The 26,844-nt window shown below is 36.4% G+C and overlaps 1 long non-coding RNA gene across 1 annotated transcript; it reads left to right on the forward strand.

Moving 5' to 3' along the window:
• The first annotated feature begins 6,164 nt into the window (after positions 1-6,164).
• LOC108586938 lies at positions 6,165-26,039 on the forward strand. Its single transcript, XR_001904984.3, has 4 exons — positions 6,165-6,175; positions 7,126-7,185; positions 18,649-18,726; positions 24,010-26,039. It is a non-coding gene; the product is annotated as an uncharacterized LOC108586938 (long non-coding RNA).
• The last annotated feature ends 805 nt before the right edge of the window (positions 26,040-26,844 follow it).

Below are 26,844 nucleotides of genomic sequence, written 5' to 3' on the forward strand. Positions count from 1 at the left end.
AATTTAGAAGTGCAGTATCATGGTAGTTTCACATCTTTGCTAGGAAATCCGGGCATATAGACAAATGCCTTTGAGATATCTACATTTCTACTTTCTAGTCCACTTTTCTCATAACATTTGAAGGCACGTGCAGCAAAGCTAAGAGAATGTAGACAACCAACCACAAGGCAGGGGTGGAGGGGAGAAAGGGACAAAAGGAAGTAAATACTCAAACATTTAATGATAAATGCAGATATTTCAGATTATTGTATGCAGGTTTTAGGGCTGCTTGTTGCCTCCTATTTGAGGCAGTACAAGATGCTGTGAAGCCCAGGGCTCAGGGAGATGGGTGAGCAGTCCACCTGCCCTTGCTAGGCAGAGACCTTCTGCCTTCATTTGTCATGCTTCAGCAGTGACTGGCTCTGTGTCCTGTAATTTTCTCTGCCAATGCTACTGTGGCTTCCGAGTGAGTGCTTTCAGGTTGGACCGTCACGAATCAAGGGTCAAGGAAATCTATCACTGAATGGGTTTGCTCTGCTTTATTCTAAAGAATGTTCTTTTTTAGAGAAGAAACTAGTCCCTGAGAAGTGATTTTTCACTTTGCTTAAAAACAAACAAAACAAGCAACAAAAAATCCCAAGCCTTCTAATTTAATTGAATAAAATAAAATTCTCAATCAAGAACAAATCTGGCACAGTGCCTGGTAGGTGGAAAAGCCTCAATAAACATAATTTTTATTGGATTGTAAAGGAGAGATATCTCAATTCTGTCCTGAGACTGTAGAGTGATAGCTGAAAGAATTTTTATACTTATCCTTCCTTCCTCAATTTAAGATATTATCAGTCAGAAGAAACAACTGATGCATTAACATATTTTGGGAGGAAAAAACTTATGATAACTACGTGTAGATAATTCAGTTTAAACAATGTTAAAATATGAAAATACATGCATCTTAGCATGGAGCAAAGAGGGGAACACATTTCTGAGCATTCGGTTACATTCCCCAACTTTGGTGAAGGCATCGTGGCTGGACCAGTGAAGAATAAAAAAGTAAATAATACATGCTTCCACTCCTTAATATTATAAATCCTTGAGTACATAAAAATGCATCTCTGAACCATAGTGACTATTCCACCTGGTTCTTTAAAAACATCGATTTGTAAGGAAAGGAAGAATTTTGTCCATCTGAAGCCCAATTAAAATGACGGATCTCTAGTTTCAGCTGCGGAGGAGGTACAAAAGAGATTTATAAACATACTGTTATTCCCAAATTGTAAAATCCATCTCCCATTTAGGTACACAGCTTATTAAACTTTTGTATGATTAAGCCAAGAAAGAATTAAAAACAGCAGTTTTCTTTTGTTTCTGTAGCAAATCCCTAATAACATTTTTATAGCCTGTCTGAGGCAATGGATTAAATCTTAGTTTATTTCAACATTCTAGTTTCCTTGTTTGTCCATTTATATATTCTAGTAAATATCTATCTTCATCACTACTGCAGATAAACTACTTGTATTCCTATCTTGTTATTCATAAGAAATCCCAGATATTGCTACAAATAAAAGAGAAAAAGGAGAGGAGTTAAGTATGATGATGGTGTTTTAGATACTGTACAGTATATTTCTAGACCATTAACAAGCAAATAGAATATAAACAAATCAATAGCAGAACCTATAAAAGCACAAAAAGGCAGGACATTAGAGTTTAAAGAATGTTCTTGTCATTGTATTACTGGAATCTGCTACAAATACATATCCAGGGGAGTACTCAATTTATTTTTATTCCTGTTGTTATGAGTTGACTATTCTGGGTGCAGTAGTCAGAAGAGCCTGAGAGAGGGAGCCATTTGGAGTCTCCGGTCATTTAGTGAGGATTATTATAAGGTGAGATGCGAAATCACAGCAGGTTCCATATAAGATGTCATGATATTCTCAGAAATCCAAGAATATTCAGAAATGTTTGACTGTCTATGCATAAAGTTTTCTTCATCTGAAAACTTCTAAGCATTTCTCAAGGATTTATACTGCGCATTCAACCCTTGATGCAATGGAAGTACCATATGTGGTTAAATAACATTACATAATGAGATCACATTAAAACAAGATGAGTTTTGGACAAGACTTACCTGACCAAGTAATATAACAAGCAAGGGTAGAACATAGGCTATCATTCTTATTCTTGCTGCCAATTAATGATGTCCATTATCTTCCACCTATTTTTTTCTTCTCTTATTTTGGTGGGCGATGCACTGATTGTGAGTCTTGCTTAGTAAGAAAGCCCTTATGTTTCTTTTTAAGTGGCTCCTGGTAGATCTGTCTGTCAGGATAACGACAATCTTTCTTAGGCTTTGTCAAAGTGCTTATTATAACAGGAGTTCATGCTGAGTCATATTCATACTCCTCCTTCTCTATTTCAGAGTAGTAACGCTATCTGTCTTTGATCTTCAGGGTACATTGATCTGTATAGGCTGCCATAACAGAACACCAAGGCCTGGGTGGTTTAAACAACAGAAATATTTTTTCTGGAGGCTATAAGTCCAAGATCAGTGCTCCCTCTGTTGGCTTCTGGCTTCTCTCCTCCTGGCTTTCAGACAGCCACCTTCTCCCTGTGTTCTCAAATGGCTTTTTCTCTATGCCCAGGGTGAAAGACAGAGTTCTCTAGTGTCTTTTCTTTTTCGTAAGGACACAAGTCTCATCAGATTAGGACTCCATCTTTCAGACCTCAATCAACCTTAATAATTTTCCTAAAGGCCCTATCTCCAAACACAGCTGCATTGGGAGTTAGGGCTTCAACATATGAATTTCACAGGGAGACACAATTCAGTCCATAACACGCGATCTATCGCCTCAGACAATTTTGTGAAATACTGTTTTCATAAGCCTAGTTTTGAGGATTGAGGACACTTGTGTCAACGTGTCTTAACTGTTTTACCAGGAAATTCTTGCCAAGAAAGATAAAGCTGTATACTAACAAATAAAAATAAAGCTGTATACTAACAAATAACCTCACTGCTTCAGGAAATTCTTGCAAACCAAATTACCTGAGCAAATAGCTTACTCATCTGGTCAAACAGCTTCCTTATCAGAAAACAGTTTTCTTATCAAGAATTGTCTCCAATTCCTCACCTCATTGTACTTACAAATTTTAAACTATTAGGTCATGAATTTTGCCAAATTTCAACCACTTTCCCCCCTTGAAAGATCTGCCTTAAACCACTTTGGCCCAAACCAAAAATCCTTTATATATATTCTTCCTTCTGTGCCTCTGTAGAGAATTTTTCAAGGTGACTTTATTCTTTGTTGCTGTGAGTTTAAAACTTTGCTTTCCTTGAGTCACAGGTTTCTTTGGTAGTCTTCTGTGGGGTGTTGAGAGTCAACATTTCATATGGTCAGAATAACCAGTTTCCAACTTAGTGGAATCTTTATCATGCCACACAGGTAAAAGCATTCTTCTGGTATGTACTAGCAACTTCTAAATGAGATCACAGTATGACAGTGGAAAGTGAAACTTTAGAAAGCAGTTTGTTAGGTGTAACCAGGAGAAGTTCCTTTCTTACTTTCATTCTTTGGTTCCTTCACCTTCACCTATATATTATGACTGTGAGAAAAATGACTGCCCCAGTTCCATTAACCTTCAGTCTGTGACTATTTTCATTTATAAATTGAGAAGAGCAAAAATCTAATTGCCTTATTTTGAGTCCATGTTAATCAGCTATGACTCTAGTTGCAGGGTCATCTAGCAGGGACCTCTGAAGTACTGCCCAGTAGATTGAGGCTGTGTCTTTAAAATTGTGACAGAAAATGTGAGGAACCATGACAGTTGATGTTCACTGTTGGTTTCATAGAGTTAAAGACTTGCTGTCTGAGCATATATCTTTACTATACTTTGTAAAGGCCATAAAACGCTTCTCACTGACTAAAACTCGATTTAATGTCTGTAGTGTGGATTCCCAAACTGTGTATCAAGGCATGCTGGTATGCCAGTGAACTCATAGGGTTGTTGCTGGCATAGTTTAAATATTTGAGGAAAATAGTGACACTTGACATTTGTCGGACACTATGTAAAACATTGGCTCAAGGTAGTCCATAGTTTCCACATTAGCATACATTAAATTCTTTCAATGACATCATTTCTTTTGAAGCTGTGTTTTTGGTGATTGCAGTGACTAAAAAGCAAATGCCATGTGAAAATTAACGTGTAACAGGAAGAATGATGGCATCCAAACTGATTCCAAGGTTGAAAGTGTCCCCAGGTACTTGTGTAGTGTCCCCAGGTACACATATACCATTAGGTAGTGATTGTGAATAAGAAGAAAACAGATTTTTTAAACTACTTTATCAAACTGCTATTAAGCTCTTAGGATATTCAATTCTTATTAGGTTGTTTGTATCTACTTAATAAGTGAAACCCTTAGATGTTTCCTTTTGTCATGAAAAATTTTCTGGGACACTAAACTGAAGAAATGTGGTAACCTTTGTCTTGTAGTGTTTCTCTTCCTATTCCATTTTTTAAAAGTCAGAGGTATTCTGCATTAATAATTTTTTGAATTTTTAAAGTATAAAAAGAGTCCCCTGGGGATATTGTTAGAATATAGATTTCTGGATTCAATTCCCATAGATACAGATACATATTTCTGGGACGGGACCCAGGAATTTGTATGTTAACAAAAAAAGCTATTTGATTGTCAGTCTGCTCAGGCTGCTGTAACAAAATACTCAAAACTGGGTGGCTTAAACAACAGACATTTATTTCTCACAATTTTGGAGGCTGGAAAGTTCAAGATGATGTACACATCTATTCCGTTTCCCTGTGAGGGATTTCTTCGTGGTCTGCAGATGACTGCCTTTTTGCTGTGTCCTCACATGGCTTTTTCTCTATGGGCAAGTGGAAAGAAAACCATCTCTGGCTCACGTAAGGACACCAGACCTATTGGATTAGGGCCCTGCCCTCAAGACTTCACTCAAACCTAATTGTCTCCTACAGGCTTCACTTCAAATATAGTCACATTGGGGGTTAGGGCTTCAGTGTATGAATCTGGGGAAGACACAATTCATTTCATAGCACTCCACCCCTGGCCCCCCAAAATTCATGTTCTTCTTATAAAAATAGATTTATTGTATTCCAATAACACAAAAAGTTTAAAGCACTTTGTTATAGCAGCCAGAGCAGACTAATACAAATTTTGATACAGAGAAATGGGATTCTGTTAAATATGTAAAAATGTGGAGACAGCTCTGAACCTGGGCAATGGGTAGCATCCTGAAGAGTGTTAAAGCATGTGCTAGAAATATGAATGGAAGTGGTGATTCTGGTGAGGGCACAGGAAGAAAAGAAGGGAGCTGGAGAAAATGTTTGCTGGGTTCTGGACCTGACACTCATCATCTCTCCTTCCTTGCTCATTTCTCTTTTTTGAAGTGGGCATCTGTCTTCTATGCTTGTTCCAGTCTTGTATTTTGGAAGCAAAAATCTCCTTGGTTTTACAGTTTTCTAGCTAGAGAGGAATTTTACTCAGGATGAATCACAACTTAAGTTTTACCCACGAGTAATGTTTAACTAAATATGTGGGCACCCTGTGGCTCAGTTAAGATGATACACAAAAGTTAACCATCCCACGGATGCAGGTGGTCCATGTGCCACACTCTAAGGGATGGGTTTTTGTTTTAGAATTTCAAAACTTTTTTAAAGCAGCTCTGTATTTTAGATGTACTTTCTCCTACCCTATTTTTTTTTTCCTATTTCCCATTTAATGCAGGAAGCACCTAACCCTGTTGATTCCAACACATTGCATAAAAGTTTTCCAATGTGTCATGCTTTCAAGCCATGGTAATGAAAAAAATCACTTGTATTGTTTCTGTTGCCCAATATATAAACCCAGATCCCTACTATTGACCCATAACCCCTGCCTGAGACAACATGGCTAGCGGATTACCAGAGGGTTATCATTGTGTGCTCAGCATGTTAGTCACTTCCTGTGTATATCAGTCAGCGTTCTCTAGAAGGTCAGAACTAATAGGATAGATGTATGTATAACAGGGAGCTTATTAAGGAGGATTGACTCACAGGATCACAAGGTGAGGTCTCACAAGCTGAGGTCTGCAAGCTGAGGAGCAAGGAAACCAGTCTGAGTTCCAAAGCTGAAGAACTTGGAGCCTGATGTATGAGGCCAGGAAGCATCCAGCACAGGAGAAAGATGGAGGTCAGAAGCCTAAACCAGTCGAGTCTTTCCATGTTCTTCTGCCCACTTTTATTCTTTATTCTGGCTGTGCTGGCAGCTCATTAGATGGTGCCCACCCAGATTGTGGGTGGGTCTGCCTTTCCCAGTCCACTGCCTCAAATGTTAATCTCCTTTGGCGGTACCCTCACAGACACACTCAGGATCAATACTTTGCATCCTTCAATACAATCAAGATGACACTCAATATTAATCATCACACTGTAACACACAATATGGTCTTCCTCTCCTCTCCCCTTAAGGTAAACGACTTGACAAAATTAGAAAGGCATGCAGAGTGACGAGAGGAGTGTGATGATCAAGCTGCCTGTTCTTCAGAGGTGCTGAGTTGGTGGCTCTGGATTCTTTACAGCCGTCTTTTTAAAAAAATTGACAGCCTTCTGGCTATATGGCACAATATTTGTCTTGCAATATTACTCCTGTTTGTGTCAAAACAGATAAACAATGAGAGAAAATCCAGCACAGAAGAAAATGACAGGAACAGATCCTGCTCAGAGTCAATACAGGACACTGCATTCCTGATGACATTTCTCACCCAGATGTGTGTGGTCTCATGCTTTTGGTTCTGCTGCTTGATTCTTTTGCACAGTCTCCAGTTGCAATCAAGTTCACTGTTTTCTTTATTATCATTTTTATATGCAAAGCTAGTGTTGGGAAATTTTTATAATAATATACTTTAGTCATTTAGCTATCCTTGTATTATTTTGAGTGCCCTTTTTTTTGTGTCAGGCACTGTGTTCAAGGGTGACAAACAAAAGTGAGTCAAATAGAAAATGTATTTTTTCCAATATGGAATTAATTGGGCATATACTATGTACCAGGCACTCTGTTCAGTGCTTTAAATATATTTTCTGAAAGTCGTAAAGTTCTCAACAAGCTAAAATGCAGGTTCTAATATTGCCTCTATTTTTCAGTTGAGAAGACTGAGACTTACCATGATTGAAGGACTTGAGCACAGTCACATACAAAGCCAGGTGGGAGATCTAGATCGAAATCAAAGTAATTTAAAAATATACAACAAGTTATTAATAAGTAGATTCTGAAGAATCAGTTATTAACAAAAGCTGAATTGCTCCTTTTTAATGAATTTATTTATTCTTTAAAAGACAAATTGTAAGCCAAAGAAATGGACTGCAAGTTGTTAATCATAGACAACAGCATACTAAAAAATTGGATTTGGGGCAGAATGTGATGGGGAGTGAGGGATGGTAAGTACATACCTGCACTTCCAAAAAGATGATACATATGCCCAATGTGCTTGTATTTCAGTCCTACAAAGCTCTCACAGGAGGTACCACCCATAGTACCTGCCATGTTCCACTATTTCTACAGGGGTGATGGCAAGTCACGCGGCTACAAGTAGCTTTAAGTACTTTGAAGTACATGTTAATGTGGGTAGAGCAATATGGAGGCAATTTTGGTGGTCCAGAAAAGATGGTCATATCTTAGAGCATGTGGTGGGAGCTGGAAAGAAAAGAAGTAAATGGAATTAAGAAATATTTAGAAGGCAAAATCAACAGAACTCAAAGATAGATTGGATGTGAGGTTGAAGGAGAGAAAGGCATCAATAATGACTCCTGTTCATGCCATTCCCCAACTAAGGAAAACATGTGAGACAACAGGTTTGGTGGGGATGAAAACTGTGTTGGGGACAATATCAAGTAAGCATCTGGGACTATGAGGTAGATCTCAGAGGAAAGTTCTGGAAGGGAGATAAGCACATGTGAGACTTCTACAAGTAGGTGATAAATAAAACCCTGTGATGTACTTCGCTCTGTGTTGGGTTCAAGGAACACAGACATTAGAGAGTCAGGGAATATTTCTGTATCTGCTTTACTCTGCTCTGACAGGTTGTCAAACTTAAAGACATGTAAAAGCATTCTCTTAAAATGCTATGTAAATTATATGGTACTACACAAATGTTGATTTTAATTATTAATAATAGATAAATGACAATAAGAAAATTTTACATTACCTGATTATGTGACAGAGTTTAATGGAAAGAATTTGGAAAGATTATGTGGGTGACATAGGAGAAATTTTTTCCCAGATGACCATTGCGCACATGGGCTAGGCCTGGTTCCAGGAGGGGGAAGTGTTCCTGGGTCATTCTAGAAAGTAATATATGGACCTTGGGCTGCAATGCTCTCCATCCCAACTATGGTTTATAAAGAAGAAGAATTATTTTATCAACAAGAGATTAATGATACTCACAGATTCTGGAGAAAGAAAACTCTTGTCCAATCCACCAAATTTCGAATTGTGTTCTGTGAACACTAGTGTCTTGTGTAAGGTTGACTACCTGTGTTATGGAGAAAAAATGTTAACAAAATTTTTCTTTTTCCAAGTATGCAAATGTATGTTAGGACAATGACATGTATTCTTCTAATGATTTTTACTAATATCCTGTGTAGTAATTGGCCTTTTAGAAATGATACATATCAAAGAGAATTGCAGGACATTACATAAAATACATTTTCTAAGAAGGATCTTTTGATGGTTAATTTCATGCATGAACTTGATTTGGCTAAGGGACACCATGATAGCTGGTAAAACTATTTTTGAGAGTCTGTAAGGATGTTTCCAGAAGAGATTAACATTTGAATCAGTGGACTGAGTAAATAAGATCTGTACTTACCAATGTGGCTGTGTACCATGCAATCCCTTGAGGACCCAAATAGAATAAACCTGTGGATTAAGGTACATTTGCTCTCTCTGCTTGAGCTGGGACACCCATCTCCTCATGCCCTCAGACAATGGTGCTTGCAATTCTTGGACTTCGGGACTCAGACTAAGTCTGTCTGTCTGTCTCCCTCTCTCTCTCTCCTCTCTCTCTCTCTCTCTCTCTCTCTCATTCTTTGCTCTTGACAAAATAAATGCTCTTTCCCTAAGATTTACTTTTTATTATGATTAAAAGAGCAAACTATTGTGAAGCTCTATTGGCAGTCTAGGTGCTTAAAATCTACACTATCTAATTTTATCTCTCTATTTCCATTATTTTAATCAATGTAAAAATTTAAGTTGTTACCTATGAAGCAGAATGGAAACTTGAATATGGAACTGGGAAATTTCCATGAAACTGAAATATACTGAAACACATGTCTTGCAACAAAGCACTTTCATTTGAAAATTGCCTCTGAATATCTTTAGGCAGGATATTCACTTTCCAGAATAATGCAGTTCTCATGATTCTTACTGCCTTACACTCAGACCACTTACAGGACTCTTCTGGCCTTCAAAGGCATTTGCAGTTCCTGAGGTTGGGAGAAAAAGAGGAAAATAAATCAGAGCATCTTGGTAATTGGCACATTTGTCACCTCAAGCACGTATCATTTCTTTGAATTAGGAACATTCAATTCCAGTCTTTTTTTTTTTTTTTCAGACGGAGTCTTGCTCTTTCGCCCAGGCTGGAGTGCAGTGGCGTGATCTCGGCTCACTGCAGCCTCTGCCTCCCAGGTTCCAGCGATTCTCCTGCCTCAGCCTCCTGGGTAGGTGGGATTACAGGTGCCTGCCACCAGGTCCAGCTAATTTTTGTTATTTTTAGTAGAGACGGGGTTTCACCATGTTGGTCAGGCTGGTCTCAAACTCCTGACCTCAGGTTATCCGCCTGCCTAGGCCTCCCAAAGTGCTGGGATTACAGGCGTGAACCACTGCGCCCGGCCCCAGTTCCACTCTTATAGTTATTTTGATATATATAAATAACACATTAATGTTATCCATAGTAACCCCATTGTGCCATGGAACACTAGAACTTATTCCTTCTATATATAACTGTCCTTTTGTAGTCATTAACCAACTTCTGTTTATCCTTCCCCTCACTGCTACCCTTCCCAGTCTTTGGTAACCACCGTTTTACACCCATGAACATGTATCAAAATGTCACATATACTGCAGAAATATGGACAATCATTATATATCAAAAAAAAGAAATCAAAGCATCTTTATTATCTAATCACTGCTGTAATTTAGTGCGTGTTTTATGTCCTCATATACATAGTGCATGTTTTATGTCCTCATATTAAGTGGGGCCAATAATATTAGTCTTATTTTCATGATACCTTACTAAGAATCTTAAAAAATAATCAACTTTAATTCTTTCAAAAATGCTTTATAAGCTTAAAAATCTTACAAACAAATATGTCAAGACAGGTTTGTTCCTTTGTGCAAACAAAAATAATTATAGGAGAAAAAGCGGGTGAAATTGTTCCCATGCTAAGATTTGCCTCATACGCTCTGCTAGTAATTCCTTTTTCTCAAGAGACTAAAGCTGTCATGAGCTTCACAGAGAGTGTAGTTGACTGTTTTATTCATTTGCTTGTTTAGGAAATATTTGTTTATTACTGATTACATATCAATTATTTTGCTAGTCACTTGTTATGATCTAGGTATAGGCCCTTCTCTCAGAAGCTTATAATCTAGTGTAGAAGAAATGCTCTACGTTAGGCAGGGCAGAGTGAGATGCTCTCCTGAGGGTGGGAGAAGGAGTATTTAGTATGAGAAGGAATGAGCCATCTGAAACTCTGGGAGTGGCACGTTCCAGATAGCAAAGGAGAATATTACATGTAAACATCCTTGGGGAGATTAGGTGTGGGGAGTTCTGGGAATTCAGAAGGCAATTCCCAGAATGAAGAAACAAAAGTGACACCCCATCACAAGGAGCCTGTGGCAGAAGATGAAGTACAGAGGTAGGCAAGGGCCAGGTGATGCAGGGCTCTGCAGACAATTTGGATTTCGCTTCAGTTTCCTGTGGTTATATAGTAGATTAGCGGCAATTGAGCAGCTTAATACAATACGTGTTCATTATCTAACACCCACGCATTATCTAACATTTTCAATGAGTCAGATACTTAGACACAGAGCAAGCCAGCTTGATCCTCTGCTCTGGGTCTTACAAAGCCAAAGTCAGTGAGTTGACTTGCTGGGATTTTATGGTAGGCACTGAGGAATAATCTCAATCTAAACTCATTTGGGTTGTTGTAGGAGTTCGGTTTCATTCAGTCGTAGGGTCGAACTCCCCTTTTCTTGGTGGCTAATAGCTAGGTGAAACCCTTCATCCTTGGAGGCCTCTGCCTGGTCTTTGCACTTGTGTTCATATATCTCAGAAACAGTCACGACCCATACATCCCACTCACAGTTGTAATGTCTCTGGGTTCTCCTGCTGTGTTGTTTCTGCTTCTGGCTGAAAAAAAAAATCTCTGCTTTTAAGGGCTCCTATGATTAGATTGGTTCCACTCAGACAACCCAGAATAATCTCCCTATTTTAAACTTTATGATGTTAATCAAATCGGCAAAATCTCTGACATAGATTTCACAGGTTCCAGGGATTAGGTTATGGACATGTTTGGGAGCCATTATTTTGCCTGCTTCAGATTTTATTCAAAGAGATAAAGAGCATTGGATGTACTTACACAGGGGAGTGACATATTCTCATACATGTTTTAAATTCACGTAGAAGACAATTCTTTCTTTACTGTGAATTAAACAGAATTTGATGCATGACTGGTTTAGGATTATATCGATCATACTGTGACTCTGGGAGGAAGAATTCAGTAAAAGATCTACAGTGGAGGGGGTGGGAGGTCATGCCATCTTTCTGGTCATTGTGGATCCTCCCAGACTAGGAATTGATGGACACAGACATCACCGGGTCCTCTTCTCTAGAGAAGGGCTATTGAGCCCAACAGTAGAGAGTGAAGGATCCATCTCACCATGTAACCAGGACTGTCAATTGGTGATCTTCCTAATACTCCTTAAAGGAATTAGAAAATCGATGTACCTTCTCTCATATTTATGAATTGACCTCTACAATTTTTCATTATGATATTAAATATGCAAATACTACATGGTTTCTATCATCACTAACATTTTAAAATAAAGTTGCTATATTAATTCTTAAAATATGTCAAATAGAACCTGACCATAATTACCATATACCCACAATAATCTATTTAAAACATAAATGAACAAGCTCTATTTTTAACATTTGTTCATTTTACCTCTTAATGATTTTCCTTAAATTCATATTTCCATTACCGTCTCCTTTGGACTCTTCCAAATTATTTACTTTTATGGAAAAGTTTTCTTAAGCCAATAAACATGTATAGCACACATTTTAGAAGGTACTTTTAAAAATCTTTTGACCACAAGGCACTACATGTTAAAAAAATGTATTCTGTCCTAGGGGTCATTGCAATTATTATTAATAAACATTTGATCCAAACACCATAGATTAAATAGTAAAAAGCTATTGGCCAAGTATCATTTAATAAACAAATGAGAGGGCCAGGCGAGGTGGCTCAAGCCTGTAATCCCAGCACTTTGGGAGGCCGAGACGGGCGGATCACGAGGTCAGGAGATCAAGACTATCCTGGCTAACATGGTGAAACCCTGTCTCCACTAAAAAATACAAAAAAAAAAAACTAGCCGGGCGAGGTGGCGGGTGCCTGTAGTCCCAGCTACTCGGGAGGCTGAGGCAGGACAATGGCATAAACCCGGGAGGCAGAGCTTGCAGTGAGCTGAGATCCGGCCACTGCACTCCAGCCTGGGTGACAGAGCGAGACTCCGTCTCAAAAAAAATAAATAAAATAATAAATAAATAAATAAATAAATAAATAAATAAATGAGAATTTTAAAGAATTTATTTTCTGTATTCATTGATGCATATGATTGACTGCTAGGATTCCACATCATTTTTTGAAATCTATTTTATATCTTTATAGATGAAATCACTAGTGATCTTGTCCCCATAAGTAAGTAGAGGGAAGAAAAAAAGGTTTTTCTACAGTAATTTCATTCAAATCTTTGAACTTCTTTCACATCATAAATCTATAGCCAAGTAGTACTCTACTATATAACTATTTCTGGTGATTTGTCAGTTAGTGACTCAATTAGGTTCTCTGTCATTGAAAGAAAAAGTTATAAGCTTTTTGACTTACAAAAGGATTTGTTACTCTATACCAAAAAGACTTTCCTAAGATTTATCAAATGACTATTAATCATATCTGTAGTCTTTCACAAGAGGTTCCTTGTTTCATCAAACATGCCCATAATGAATTGGGAAAATGGAATTTTATTGTTCATATTTTTGCTAACATCTTTGCAAAAACTTTTTTTCTATGTGATAAAATGTATTGATTTTGCCATGTGCTTTTGGTGATGGACATAGAGATTCATAATTTCTTTAAGGAAGGACTTGTTGCCCAGCTTTGGGAAGTGTGGTCAGTACAGCCCCTCCAGCTCCCAGTCCCATCAGGATCTGCCTTAGCTGCAGCAAGCCACCGCCTGAAGGACACATCCTTCCCAGGGCAGCCCACATCTGGTCCTCAGCCAGGGAAGGGAGTTAAGATCTCTCAACTTTGGCGGATACTTCTTGCTCCATAATGGCCTAGGCAATGTTGGAATTTCATCACAGTTCAACTTCTTCCGGGCCTAGTCCTGTTTCCACCACCTGTTTTCCACTTTTATTGAATAAAAGTAAAACATTTTGCATCCTAGATTTTACCAGCTTCTGGAGAAATCCAACTGTGGAAGGTTTGAAAATAACTTTTTCAAAACCTTGGGCTATAAATTTAGCTCTTTCTATTTATGAAAAATATCTAAGCTATTTAAACACATAGCTTATAGCTAAGTTAGTAAGAAAATTATTTACTTTCTGTCTGAAAAATCTTATATTACAAGTAAGCACATTAAAATGTTTTTGGAGAAAGATTATGTTTAAAAGTACAGAAATAAATTATATAACAAGTCTTATGTAACTGAGTTTTTAAAATAGTTTAGATAAAATTCTAAAAATTTAATAAAATTTAAGTCTTCTTTTGGTGTTGTAAATCAAAATAAACTAAGATGTTATTTATTATTACTTAAATGATAAAAATGCAATATAATGCTTAAATGAGATTATTTGGGATGCAACAAGTATTAAAAAAGGTATTATTTTTGGTTTCTCTGCATGCTCATGTGTTGAAGTTTTGTGTTTAGCTCCTGGGAATGATTGAATATAGACAAAATATAGAAACAGGAATATATATGTCTTAAGAACACTGTGATCAATATTTTACTGTGCATTTAATGAAAGTTATACGATATTAGAAATTAATCGTTTTGAAAGTTTGCATACAATTATACTTTCTGTTACTAGATGGTAAATGTTAAACATTGTGTAAGGACACAAAATAAAAATCAACTGTATTTGGAGCAAATATTTTATGGTACATTTTGCTAAAATGGTTTTTATCTTTAGTACTGCATAGCAAGTATGAATGAAATAATGTTTTACCCATTGATTTTATATATAGAATATTTGGAACTATTTTGCAGTCCTAGAAAATATTCTGATTATATTTAAAGATTCAGCTTTATTACTTCCACTGCTCTGGCTGTTTGAAGGAGCTTGTCTTTGCAGCTAGTGATGAGTTCTAATGATGAGGCTTGAAGTAGTTGTAAAGAACTCCTTATGTTTAAGTCAGATCTAAGCTTCGTGGACCCTAAAGTTTTTACAAACTTTGGTGGGTGGTGTTTGAAAGACAAATGGTGCAACTTTTGTTTATTTTTGTTTATAAAATACTATTTTTGTTTATAAAATAAAGTTAGGTGTGAACACGAGTATTTAGAATGAGAAAAACATTATAACAAATTACAAATTTTAAAAAGCTGAGAAAATCACTAGCATCACAAAATCCTCTTGTGTCATGAAACTTTTCTTAATTAACTGACTGCATGTTTTACCTCTATAATGATTTTTTTCTAAATTGTTTTCTGTAAACTCCTTGATGGCTTTGCCATATAATAAAAATTTTGTCATATAATTTTCTCTATAGAGGAAATAGATAAATCAGTCATTACTGTGGTTAGTCAACTTTTTTCAAGGAGTTGGGCTGTGTAAGACATACATATTGACTTATAGACACACTTGCTCATGGTAGCACTATTTCATGGTTGAACTTAATAAGTATGAGCTTTGTGATCAATTTCATTTCCCAGATTGCCATCAAAAAAGAAAACAAGTTTTGATTATTTTTATACTGAATTTTCTGAAGAGAATTTATATGTTGACCATATGTAAATATTAGAATGATAATTGAGGGCTTGGTTTATCACTTCTCAAGTCTGATGATTGGAAGAATTTTCAGTAGACTAACTCTGGCGCTGTATAGTTCAAACTTCATTCCTCCTTCACTACCCACATATTTCCAAGTTCTTTAGGGCAAGTTTAACATCATGACCTGACATTGCAGACAGGATGATAGGTGAGTCAGCACAGAGCATGGGAAAAGATTTCCTAGAAGCAATCCCTCCACCAGACAGCTGGTTAAAAATTTAACAATATGCTAATGTGACTACAAACCACATGAATACATTCTCTATGCCAAACTGAATGTAACCTCAGCTCAACTTTTTCTTGGGCGCATCCTGAAAATGCTCACAGCCAATGAATGCCAATATACATATGAAGATGCATGACTGAAGGAGTTGGTGTGAAAATGAAGAGTGATATTAACAGATTACAGTTCAACTAGCTCCTTCTATAATTGTTACAAATGCACATGACTATGTGAACACACTGCTAGTGCTGCTCCCAGGGTCTTGGAAGGATCCCATTCCTATGGAGAGTCCTTGAAGCTTAAGCCTTAGTAGCTTCAAGGTAAATCTACATTAATATTAAGCACATAAAATTATTTTAGAGTTCAATATTTCTTAATGATGGTTTGTGCTTCATTCTCAAGGGGCTTTCCCTAAAGAGAAATGCATTCATACATGATGGTGCATTTGGTAGTGGTGGTGGTGGTGAGAAGTACCTAGAGAGAAGATTTAGATCTGGGAAATAAACATCATCATTACTCTCACAATCTCACTTTACCAAACATTCATCTCAATTCATGATATTCCAAGTTTCAATGTCTGTTTGAAAACTTTTGCCTCTAACAGTAATACCACAAGGCAGGAAAATACTGGAAGCTATTTTGTGAACTATTGATTAGTCATTAGGCATTCATCTTGTTTCCTCCCTTCAGGGAAAGGTGAAACTTTCATCCCTTTATCCTCCTTCCTCCTCTCTTCCTCTCACCTGACAAAGAAAACCAGACCTCAACAGTAGTTAAAGCAGTGAAAGTAAAATTGTATTCAGGATCATTGCAATAAAGGAAATGAGATCTCAGTATAGAACTGGGCTCAACTCTGAATATGGCATGGGGAAGTGGGAATTTATTGCCAAGGAGAAGCATGAGGGTCAGTGGATGAAAAATTACTAAAAATAAACATCTGGGGTAGAGGGGATTCTGTCTAAAGTGACTTAGCAGGATATTTGATGAAGAGAGGCTAGAATGATTCATCATCACCTGGGGGACGGTGGAGGATAAGGAACCTGATTAAATATCCAAAGGTGATCAGATATGGAGGATAAGGGGTTCTTGTTAAACTGACAGCAGGATTCCAAGGAAGTACACAGATGGAAGTAAAAAAAGTTTTGAGAGCCTGACTAAAGTTCATTGAAACAAAGAATATTTGTCACTCCCTCCCTCCCTCCCACCTCTTCTCTGCCTCCCTCTCTCCCCTCTCCTCCCTCCTCTCCTTCCTTCCATTCTACCTGGCCAAAGGCTAGTGTGAACTCTAAAGCTTTCTCAAGATGGCCTTTTGGAAAGTTCCCAATAATCCAGAAGTCAGTTTTCTGAAAACATACAGGGTGTTTGTACAATTTGGAGAGTCCTTATGTATCCCATTTCAAAATGTGACAGCCAGAAATCGATCAACTTTTTCTATAAAGGATCAGATAGTGAATATTTTAGGCTTTTGGGCCACAGGTCTCTGTAGCAATTACTAAACTTGGTACTTGTAATATGAGAGCAGCCATAGACAATACATCAATGAATGGATTAACTGTGTTTTATAAAACTTTCTTTATAAGGAAAAAAATAGCGATAGTTTAGATTTGACCTGGAGCCCTAGTTTTTTGACTGACCCCAGCCTTAGACTACTAACAGGTCTGATGACAAGTGGCATTACAAACCAGCATTTCCAGAGAAATCATTAGAACATCCTCAAAATTTAAAACTAGCACTAATTTCTGTTATATGCACAGCCTACAGACAATCCGTCAGTGATTCCTAAAATAAACATTTCCAATAAAACAAGTCTGCAAAGTCTACTTGGAGACAGCAAGTCTGTGATATTAGTTAGAAAACATACTATATTTTTATTTTTTTCTAAGGGCTTCGTGTCAGAACCTAAGTTTAAGACGGTCCAATTAAAAAGAGAATGTGTTTAAACTGATATTGGCAAAATCTGTAAATGTTGCACAAAGTTCCAAGTAAGACTGAAAGTACTACAAATCAATGATGTTCAATCAGCACCTTTTGGTGAGGTCAGACTTCGACCCTCTCCGCATCCACCTTGACTCACACGTGGTTTTATCTCTGCCACCCAAGACACCTACTTGATATCAAGTGACAGCAGAGGTCATTTATAAGAAAGTTTTGGAAAATTTCCCATCCACCAACCAGAGCTATGTTTATTGTAGCAAAAACGCCCCAACTAGGATAGGATCACAGCTCCATAAAAAGCCTGCTGTGTGTTGGAAGCTAAAATGGGGTCTTTGAAAGCACAAGAGAAGAGACATTCTGGTAAAAATAATTAATAGAACCATGACAAAGATGACTATAGCCCAAGAGGATCTTTCAATATTGATTGAATTTGTGCCTGATGTCCCAGCATGACTGTGCATGGGGAAAGTCATCTGTATTTCATGGATCAGGCTGGCAGGCCACTCAAATCAGGCTTTAATCCAACTTCAAACCAAGAGAGCTGGGAGGAAAACAGCTTCAGACACTTGAGGTGACGGCCAGAAATGCTCTAGATGCTTGGCATGAGCAGGATTATCAATTTAACCTGGACTTTTCTCTCAGCCACACATCTGACCCGGAATCATAATCTGTTGTTAAAATACTTCCATCGTGTTTTGGGGTCTTTAATGTTCTAAATAAGTGATTTATTCTCTCTGAGATATATTTCCACACTAGTGCTTTGGGAATATTTCATGATCTGAAGATAAGATATCCATTTATGTGACTTAATAAGAAAGAGAAGAAAAGGAGAGGATGCATACCATGTTTTCTGTTACGCAAGTTTTATTTGTACAAATATAAGCATTTAAATAAAACAAACATAAGGGTTAATGAATCTTCTTAACCACAATAAAGAATATACAGAATTGTGCCTGATTTTAAAAATATAAACTCCTAATTCAATTGGAATCTTTGTTTTCTCAATCCAAACTATTAATAATCACTGCTGAAACAAATCCCAAGGCTCTGTCCAGATCTGGGAACTAATTAACATTCAGTTAGCACTTGCCATATGCCTGTCACCATTGTAAGCGTGTAGTAACTGATTTAATGTTCATATCATCTTTCTTTATGGCTACCATTACTGTGCTCACTTTACAGGTGAGGTTCAGAGATTTATGCAACATGCCAAAGGTTACACAGCTGGACATAGCAGAACCAAGATTCAAATCTCCACAGGTAAGCTCCACAGCCTTCTGTCTTATCCAGCACTTTCTTAACCACCTTGAATGTTTCATTTTAAACTTGATACCTTATTGGCTCAGAATCTCTGCCCAACATTTTGCTAAAACCCTTTCCTACACTATACAACCCTTCCATTTGTTTAGAAATTCATCAGAGGAGAAATACTAAGTTGCTTTCTTTGTGTCATCATCAAAAATACAGCTTCCCAAATCTTTCAATTGAAAAAGTAGCCAAAAAGATATCTGAAGGACACAGAGATGGAGAAAAGGAGAGGAGATAGAAAGAGGAAGAGAGAGAAAGCTCAAATGAAATTAGTGTGTGTGCTAGCAAGATTCCTCCCAGTAGTTGTCTTTTTCCAATTAGAAGTGATTTTCACAGTTGTAGCACCACCTCTGTTCACCCCGGCTCACTGCCCTTCCAAACCATGTCTTCTGTTACTCTCAATCTATGTCGAATAGTCCCTCAGCTCTCATAATGGGACCAAATTCATGGCTGCTTCCTGATACAGATGTGTCCTGTTATAAGGCTTGAAATTACATAATGTAAGTTTACTCCATTGTAAGTTTTACCAATGCATTTAACTTAACAAGGTTCTAAAACCATCATAAAGTTATTTACAACAGTTACTGAAAAAGATCATCTCTGAAAACAAGGAAAAGTTGTTCTTTCCCCTACACCCACACACAGCCTGAGGTTCACCAATGAATGCACTCTCAGCTTCTGTCCTCCCAAGCATTTCATAAGATAGGGATTTTGGATTTTTTTACCTTTATGCACATGCAATTAGCTTAAAAATGTCCACAAAACTTTGTAACTTGTAAGCCTTTTTTTTCCTCCTTTACTGAACTATATACTGAAATGTGGAATATGAAATATGGAAGGCTATAAGGTTCAGAATCAACAAACCTGGATATAAGAGTATCTATCAACACCAGACAAAATAGATGACTATGGAAGAATTAGAAAAAGGAGAATGATTGTGTGTGTGTGTGTGTGTGTGTGTGTTTGTGTTTTGCAGTTGAATATTGCATTAGTATCCCAGGGCTACTGCAACAAATTACTACAAACTGGGTGGCTTAAAACAACAGAAAAATTATTCTCTCAAAGTTCTGGGGACCGGAAATCCTAAATCAAGGAACCGGCAGGGCGGCACTCCTCCTGAAGGCTCAAAAGGAGAATCTCTTACTCCCTCTCCCAGCTTTCAGTGGCTCCGGGAGTCCCTGGTTGGTGGCTGCATTATTCTAGTCTCTGCCTTGTTTTCTCATGGCCTTCTTCCCAGTGTCTTTCCATTTCTGTTTTCTATTAGGAGCTATCATTGGATTTAGGGCCCTCACACTAATCTAGGGTCTCTCATCTCAAGATCCTTATCTATATCTGTAAAGACTCGTATGCCAAATAAGGTCCCCTTCTGAGATTCTGGGGGTAAGATTTGGATATATATGTTTGAGACCCAATTCAATTCACTGCAAATGTGTTCTTGTTTATGTTACATGTTTCTCTGAATAATACCATTCCTTATAGTTATGGAGTTAAAACACCCTTTCTTTTATGAAAGGAGAGTAATTTTGTTTGTATATTGTATTAGTCTGTTCTGACATTGCTATGAAAAAAACTACCAAGACTGGGTAACTTATAAAGAAAAAGGGTTTAATTGGCTTATGGTTGTGAAAGCTATATAGGAAGCATGGCTCAGGGAGGCCTCAGGAAACTTACAGTCATGCAGAAGGGGAGCGGGGAGCCAGCATGTCCTACATGACTGGAGCAGGAGGAAGAGAGAGCAAAGGAGGATCCTTGAACAACCAGATCTTGTGAGAATTTAATCACTAGAATGCACTGGAGGATGGTGAAAAACCATTAGAAATCAGCCCCACGATCCAGTCACCTCCCACCAGACCCAACTCCAACACTGGGGATTACAACTTAACATGAGATTTGGGTGAGGGCAGAGTCATGCTATATATGTATGTAATACGTATTATTATATACATATATAATAATGATTTAATGTTTGTATCATACATATTATATATGTATATGTGTACATGATTGCCGTATTATATATGTATGTGTATATGTGTGTATGATTATATGTATGTGTATATGTGTATGATTATATATGTATGTGTTATATACATATTATATACGTATTACATATGTATGTGTATATGTCTGTATGATTATATGTACTTTTTTGACAAAATTAAAAATCAACTATCCAATATCAGTTGTCACAATAAAACAAAAATGCTCCAGGAAATCCCAGTCCAGATGTGATTACAAACCAAACCAACCCCACATTTCTGAGCCTATTTCCTTATCTTCAAATGTAATAATACCTGATTTTTATATATTTGACTTTCAAGTAATTTGCACTTTTGTACATAATACATGGGGACCTCTGAACACGTTTTCTAAAACACATCTCTGACTTTCTTACACCAGAAGACCAATAAATATTTGAAGCTATTCTCTAGTGACACTGCCTGCGATTCAGGTGTTCAATTGGGGCATTTCACCATCTTTTTTTACAGTAGGTACTGTGGACTGAATGTTTGTGTCCCTGGCAAAATTCATATATTAAATCCCTAATCTGCAAGGTGATGGTATTTGGAGGTGGAACCTTTTGGAGGTGATTAATCACGAGAGTGAAGCTCTCAAGACAGAATGTGTGCCCTTATAAGATGAGATACAAAAAATCTTACCTTTCTTTCTGTCCTCTGTGTGAGGACATCTTGAAAAGACTATCATCTGTAAACCAGGAAGAGGGCCCTTTTCAGACACTGAATCTTCTGGCACCTTGTTTTGGACATTCTGGCCTCCAGAGCTGTGAGAAATAAATGTCTGTGGTTTAAGCCACCTGGCTTATGGTATTTGTTATGGTAACCCAAACTGACTAAGACTGTAGGGTTTGCATAATTATGTGAATATTTTGTTTTGCATTTAACAATATGTTTTGAAATAAGAAAGTGATAACGTGAAAATAAGACTCAGTCTCAAACCTAATGGAACTAGACACAAGGAAGAGAAGTAGGTAGGCTGAAAGGCTGACTTTTTAGTCTCCACTGGACACACAAAGTATGCTGATGTGAGTCTAATTTGAAGTAAAATGACAGAATTAATAGCTATATATAAGTGGTGGATAAATAGCTTCAATCATTACATCAACAACGTGCATCATGTTGCAGGTTCATCATGCATCTTGAATAAATTTATTTCCTTCATGTAATTGTCATTTCCAATGTCTGACATATTTAGGGATTTTAACGTGGTATGAAAATAGGGCACTTTCTGTGGTTATAGTCATAATCATAGCAACTGTATTAGTAGTAGCAGAAGTTCCATTATTAGTAGAAATAGAAAAAAAAATACAACAGCAGTAAAGTAAAATAACCCTACTGTATTATATTAAATGTGATAATGCACACAATGTTCTATAACATATTAAGCTTGAGACAAATGTTAATTATTTTCTGCATTGTTGTATCATCTCCATTTTGCAATAAATGCTCAATTATGCATTAAGTAGGGATGTCTTATTGACCTGTTTGGTAACTTAGTTCTTATTCATACTTTTTATTTACTAATCAGAAAATTAAGCTCTTCAACCCAAGGTCAGGCCTCAGGAAGGGGTGGATGAGAGCCAAATTTAACCTGCAGCTGGTTAATGATTTTATGTTTGAATATAAAACCTGCAGGCTTGACATGCAGTCACCTTCCCTTTGCCTTGTAGCTGAGTGTTCTACATGTTTATGTCATATAGCCCCTGAAATAATTCGTATTTGAAGCTCTGGGTAAGTGGTTAGGAAATGACCAGCTGCAGGAAACAATGGGAGTGAGCCTTATTTCCTCAACTGTAAGGAATTCCAGTATGTCTAGAGGTTAGTCATGACCTCTTCTTGCTCAAGATTCTGCTGTGATGAGATAGATCATTGCCAATTCACGAAGGCCACTTTACTAAATCTGGGATGTCTGATTTAGTGCCGGCAGGAATCCCTTGCCTAACTATCACACATAGTCTACTCTCCCTGGAGTCCTTCTTTATCTGCTGTTGCTTTTATTCTTTTCAAATGTATGATTAAAGTTGATATGAGAGTTATTTGAAACTAGAAATATAAAGGTAAATATATAAAAACTTTAGATCCAGAGCTGAGTCTACATCAAGTATTAACATCTGGTTCTAAGTCAAGCAAGGTTTTCTTTCAATCGTATTTATTCATGAACACTTTCAGAAACTATTATGAAGCCAAATGTATGCTAGCCAAGCCAGTCCGCTATATGATGTCTCCTGCTGTTTTTGCTGAATAGTAGTGGAATAAAATGGACTTGTGCTTTGTTCTTTCTTTGTTTGTTGTTAGAAAATGCTCTCTTTCAAATCTGAACTCGATTAAAATAGTCCTTCTGAAATACATTAACCTGAGTTCCTTTCATATAAATGTGTGAGTTGGACACGAGGGAAAATAAATTATGGGTCAGGAAAGTCCCCAAAACATAACCTAAATGAAAGATTTATCTCATTTAGGCCATTGAAGTCATCATCACTCCTTCTAGGGGAGACGGAAACTTGACATTTTATCTTTGTAAGAGTTTTGGGCTGAGTAATAAACTTTATTGAATAAATCCCAGTACCCATTAAAAACTCTTGAATCAGCTCTCTTGTAATAATTACATTGATATAACATCTAAGACAATGATTTGCCCTCATTTCTTTATCATATTCCTATTCCATTTTTACACAGAATAAAGAAGTATATGCATATTTTAGTGAATTAAAGGACATAATCAGGACATTGGAGATAAAGTATGATTTTAAATCATCTTAAAGGAGTTATCTGTAGTGGTACTAAATTTTTTAAGCTAATCTAGAACCAAAAAAGGCTTGTATATATCTTCAGGAGATAAGAAGTTTAGATGAATTATTCTGAGAAATGAGGCTTACTTGAGCTCTTTATTTTCCTCCAGTAACGACTGGCAGATATCAAAGTATTATGTTATAAAGTTAAAAAGCACGGCCAACATATACATAGAATGATTCTCATATAAAATTATTCTCATGAAATTCATATAGAATGAACATACATCAAAATCTAACTCATTAATGATAGAACCAGAAGAATGGTAGATCCAATAAGCATTTGAGGACCAAAGGTTTATAAATGCACTCAGGTAAAGCATAGTGAAATAGTTGACTAAGTTAAGGACAAAGCTGGTTAAGTCTTACAGTGTTTAGTGTTTGGAGTTTTCTTCTCTATAGCACAGATATTACTTGTATCTCTACAGGAAGAAAACTATGAGTTAACATGTAACCTCCTGGACTTTAGGCTCTAATCAATGGTGAAAAGCAAACTAGATAAAGGTAAGTCCCCTAGAGAATTAAGCATTGCTTAGAAGTGCCAGTGTTAAAATTTGACACTAAGAGAACATGTAGTCGTTCTTTTGCCTTTTCTCAAGTTTGGTGTAAGATTTTTAAATAGTTCTTCCAGTGATCATAAATAACTTTGAAAGATTATTTTTGTTGACAAAAAATGCTGCTCTTATTCTTGTTTTGATGAATTAAGTTATAGATGTGCAGCATGGGGTGTTAACTAACCATATTAACCTCCTTGCTAATGGTCAGCAAATTCAGAGGCTCACAGGGTGGAGCAAGAACAGAGTCCAGAGAATTAAGTTGGACTGCAAAATTCATAAGGAATCTCAGATTGCATTTTCAATAACATCTATTGTCCTTGAGGATTTAAAAAAAAATATTGCTTCTATTGGATTTTCTATTCCAAGGCTAGGAAACCAAATGCAAACCTGAAACATTCATATCTACGGGTTGCACCTGCATTTCCTATAAATTTCGGAGAATTCCTTTCTCCTCAGAGTTTGCCAAATCAGATTAGGTTCTGCCTGTCCATAAAAGCCGAGACCCTTTAAGACAGAGCAGATATTGTTCCAGTTTCCGGGGAAGGTTTTGTGAGCATCAGTTCCACATATGAAATACAATCCATATTCCTTAATGATGTGTTTGTCATATCTAATTACAATGAGATTTATTCTCCAATACATTACCTCAGGTGTAGCCTCAATTGCAGCATCAATTTGTCCAATTATATCCTGGTTAAAAGGAGATCAAATTCTGGCAAATAAGTACATTTTCAAGAAAATAAAGAGACTCAGAATACATACATATGAATTTAAATATATATGTATATGTATATAAATTCATATATATGAATATACAAATAATATGTCTTTATGAATAAATTTAAAAATATATAAAATATATAAATTAAGAGTCTGAGAGCATGAGATATCATTCACAAAATAAGGATTAGAGAGATATTCAAATGAGAAGAAACAACTTTTTCTTTTAAATAGGACAATTGAACACAGCTAATACCATCAACATTCCAAAAAAAAGAAAAATAAGCACAATTCGATTTCTCTCATCCATTCCATTCTTTACTATGTAAGTGAAAGTTTGATCTTTTGGGTTTGAGGTTAGCAGTAAGCTTCCATGAAGTCGTCTGCTTCTGAATGAAAATGGGTCCTGGAAATCTTGACTCAATCCCTTGGACTATCTGAGAGTTATCTAAGTGATACTAGCTCAAGCTCGAAAGCCTGTTCCCATCAGTTTATTTGTCAAAATATCAATAGTCAAAAGCGCCTTGTAGAGTTCTTTTAACTGAAGCATGTAGACTGTTCTTCTTTGTTAAAAGCTTGATTTCTACCCTGTGGCTTATAACAAAACCTTCAGTTATCAAGCCCAAATGGATGTGGTTAGTTTATTATGGTAATCAACAATATGAGAACAGAGGAGAGTGAAATTCTCTACTGAGTTATAAGATTCAGATCAATGTTTCCTCTGAGGGTAAAAACATGCCAAGGCCAGCAAGGGCATGACAAATCTATGATATTTATAATCTTCAAAATATTTGTACTTGCTGTATGTTGCCTACATAGAATTAGTTTGGAGTAGGCTGAGCTTTTCCTTTTATTTGGTAAACTCTTAGCATGCAGCTCTTATACTTGCTGGAACAGCTAAGAAACAGGGGACATACTAATTAAGGAAACCGAGTTAGTTTTAACATCTCTCTTGATATAATGTAAAATAAGAAATTATTTTAGTATTGACTGAAATCTAGTTTTACATGTAAAAGATATTTAACACACATACACATTTCATAAATATGGAGTTTGATCTTGATAAGGCAAAATTAAAAGATTTATCAAAAGGTATTTGGTCTCTTGACAAAGATACAGGCATAGGTCTGGAGACTATTAGCTAGATTACCAGCTCATCAAAGTAACACTGAAATATTTGAAATAAACTTAGAATGTAAAACAATTAGAAGGAAACTTAGCTCTTTCAGAAGTGAAGAAATTAAGTCCTTCTCTTTTTTCCATCTTTTAAATCATGGACATAAAATTCTGTACATAGCACAGGAAATTAATCTAGTGAGATAGAGAATCTGCTATCTGCGTGGACGATGCAGAATGTAAAGACTAATCTTTTACTATCTCTTTAGAGATTACTAAATACTTCAAGACCATTTGTCATTTTAACATAGAGAAAACATTCTAATTTGCATTAATATAATATTTGGCAGTAAAGGAATGATAAACTATAAAAAACTAATCAAAATGAGTCAAATTTGCAACATTTTGACATATTTTATATTTCCTATAATACTTTTCAATTGTTAGAAACAAGCATAAATAAGATTCACTGTTTTCAAAACTTTTGTAACTTGCTGTAAAAACTCATTTTGTTTTTTATAATAATTTCATATTGGAAGAATCTGATTCTTAATATATGACAAAACTACTCTTTTTATCCCTTGAAAAGCAAAAATACAATTCATGAATGATATACACTCTTGTATTACTCTGTCTTATTTAGAAGCTCTCCAGATCTCTCTTTCAGTATTGTATCTTACTTAGAAAGTTATTCAGATGTCCAAAGATTATTTACCCACTCAATTTCACGTTATATAAAGGGTTCAAGTTAACTAAGGTTTTTGGAAATAATATTTAATTAGATACAGTTTAGAACACACGTGATGTTAATGTAAAAATGTCAGGACTATAACTTAATTAAACATATCATTTTACATTTTGTTAATTTAA

This window comes from Papio anubis, chromosome 7 (assembly GCF_008728515.1).
Source record: "Papio anubis isolate 15944 chromosome 7, Panubis1.0, whole genome shotgun sequence".
In the NCBI taxonomy this organism is placed as follows: Eukaryota; Metazoa; Chordata; class Mammalia; order Primates; family Cercopithecidae; genus Papio; species Papio anubis.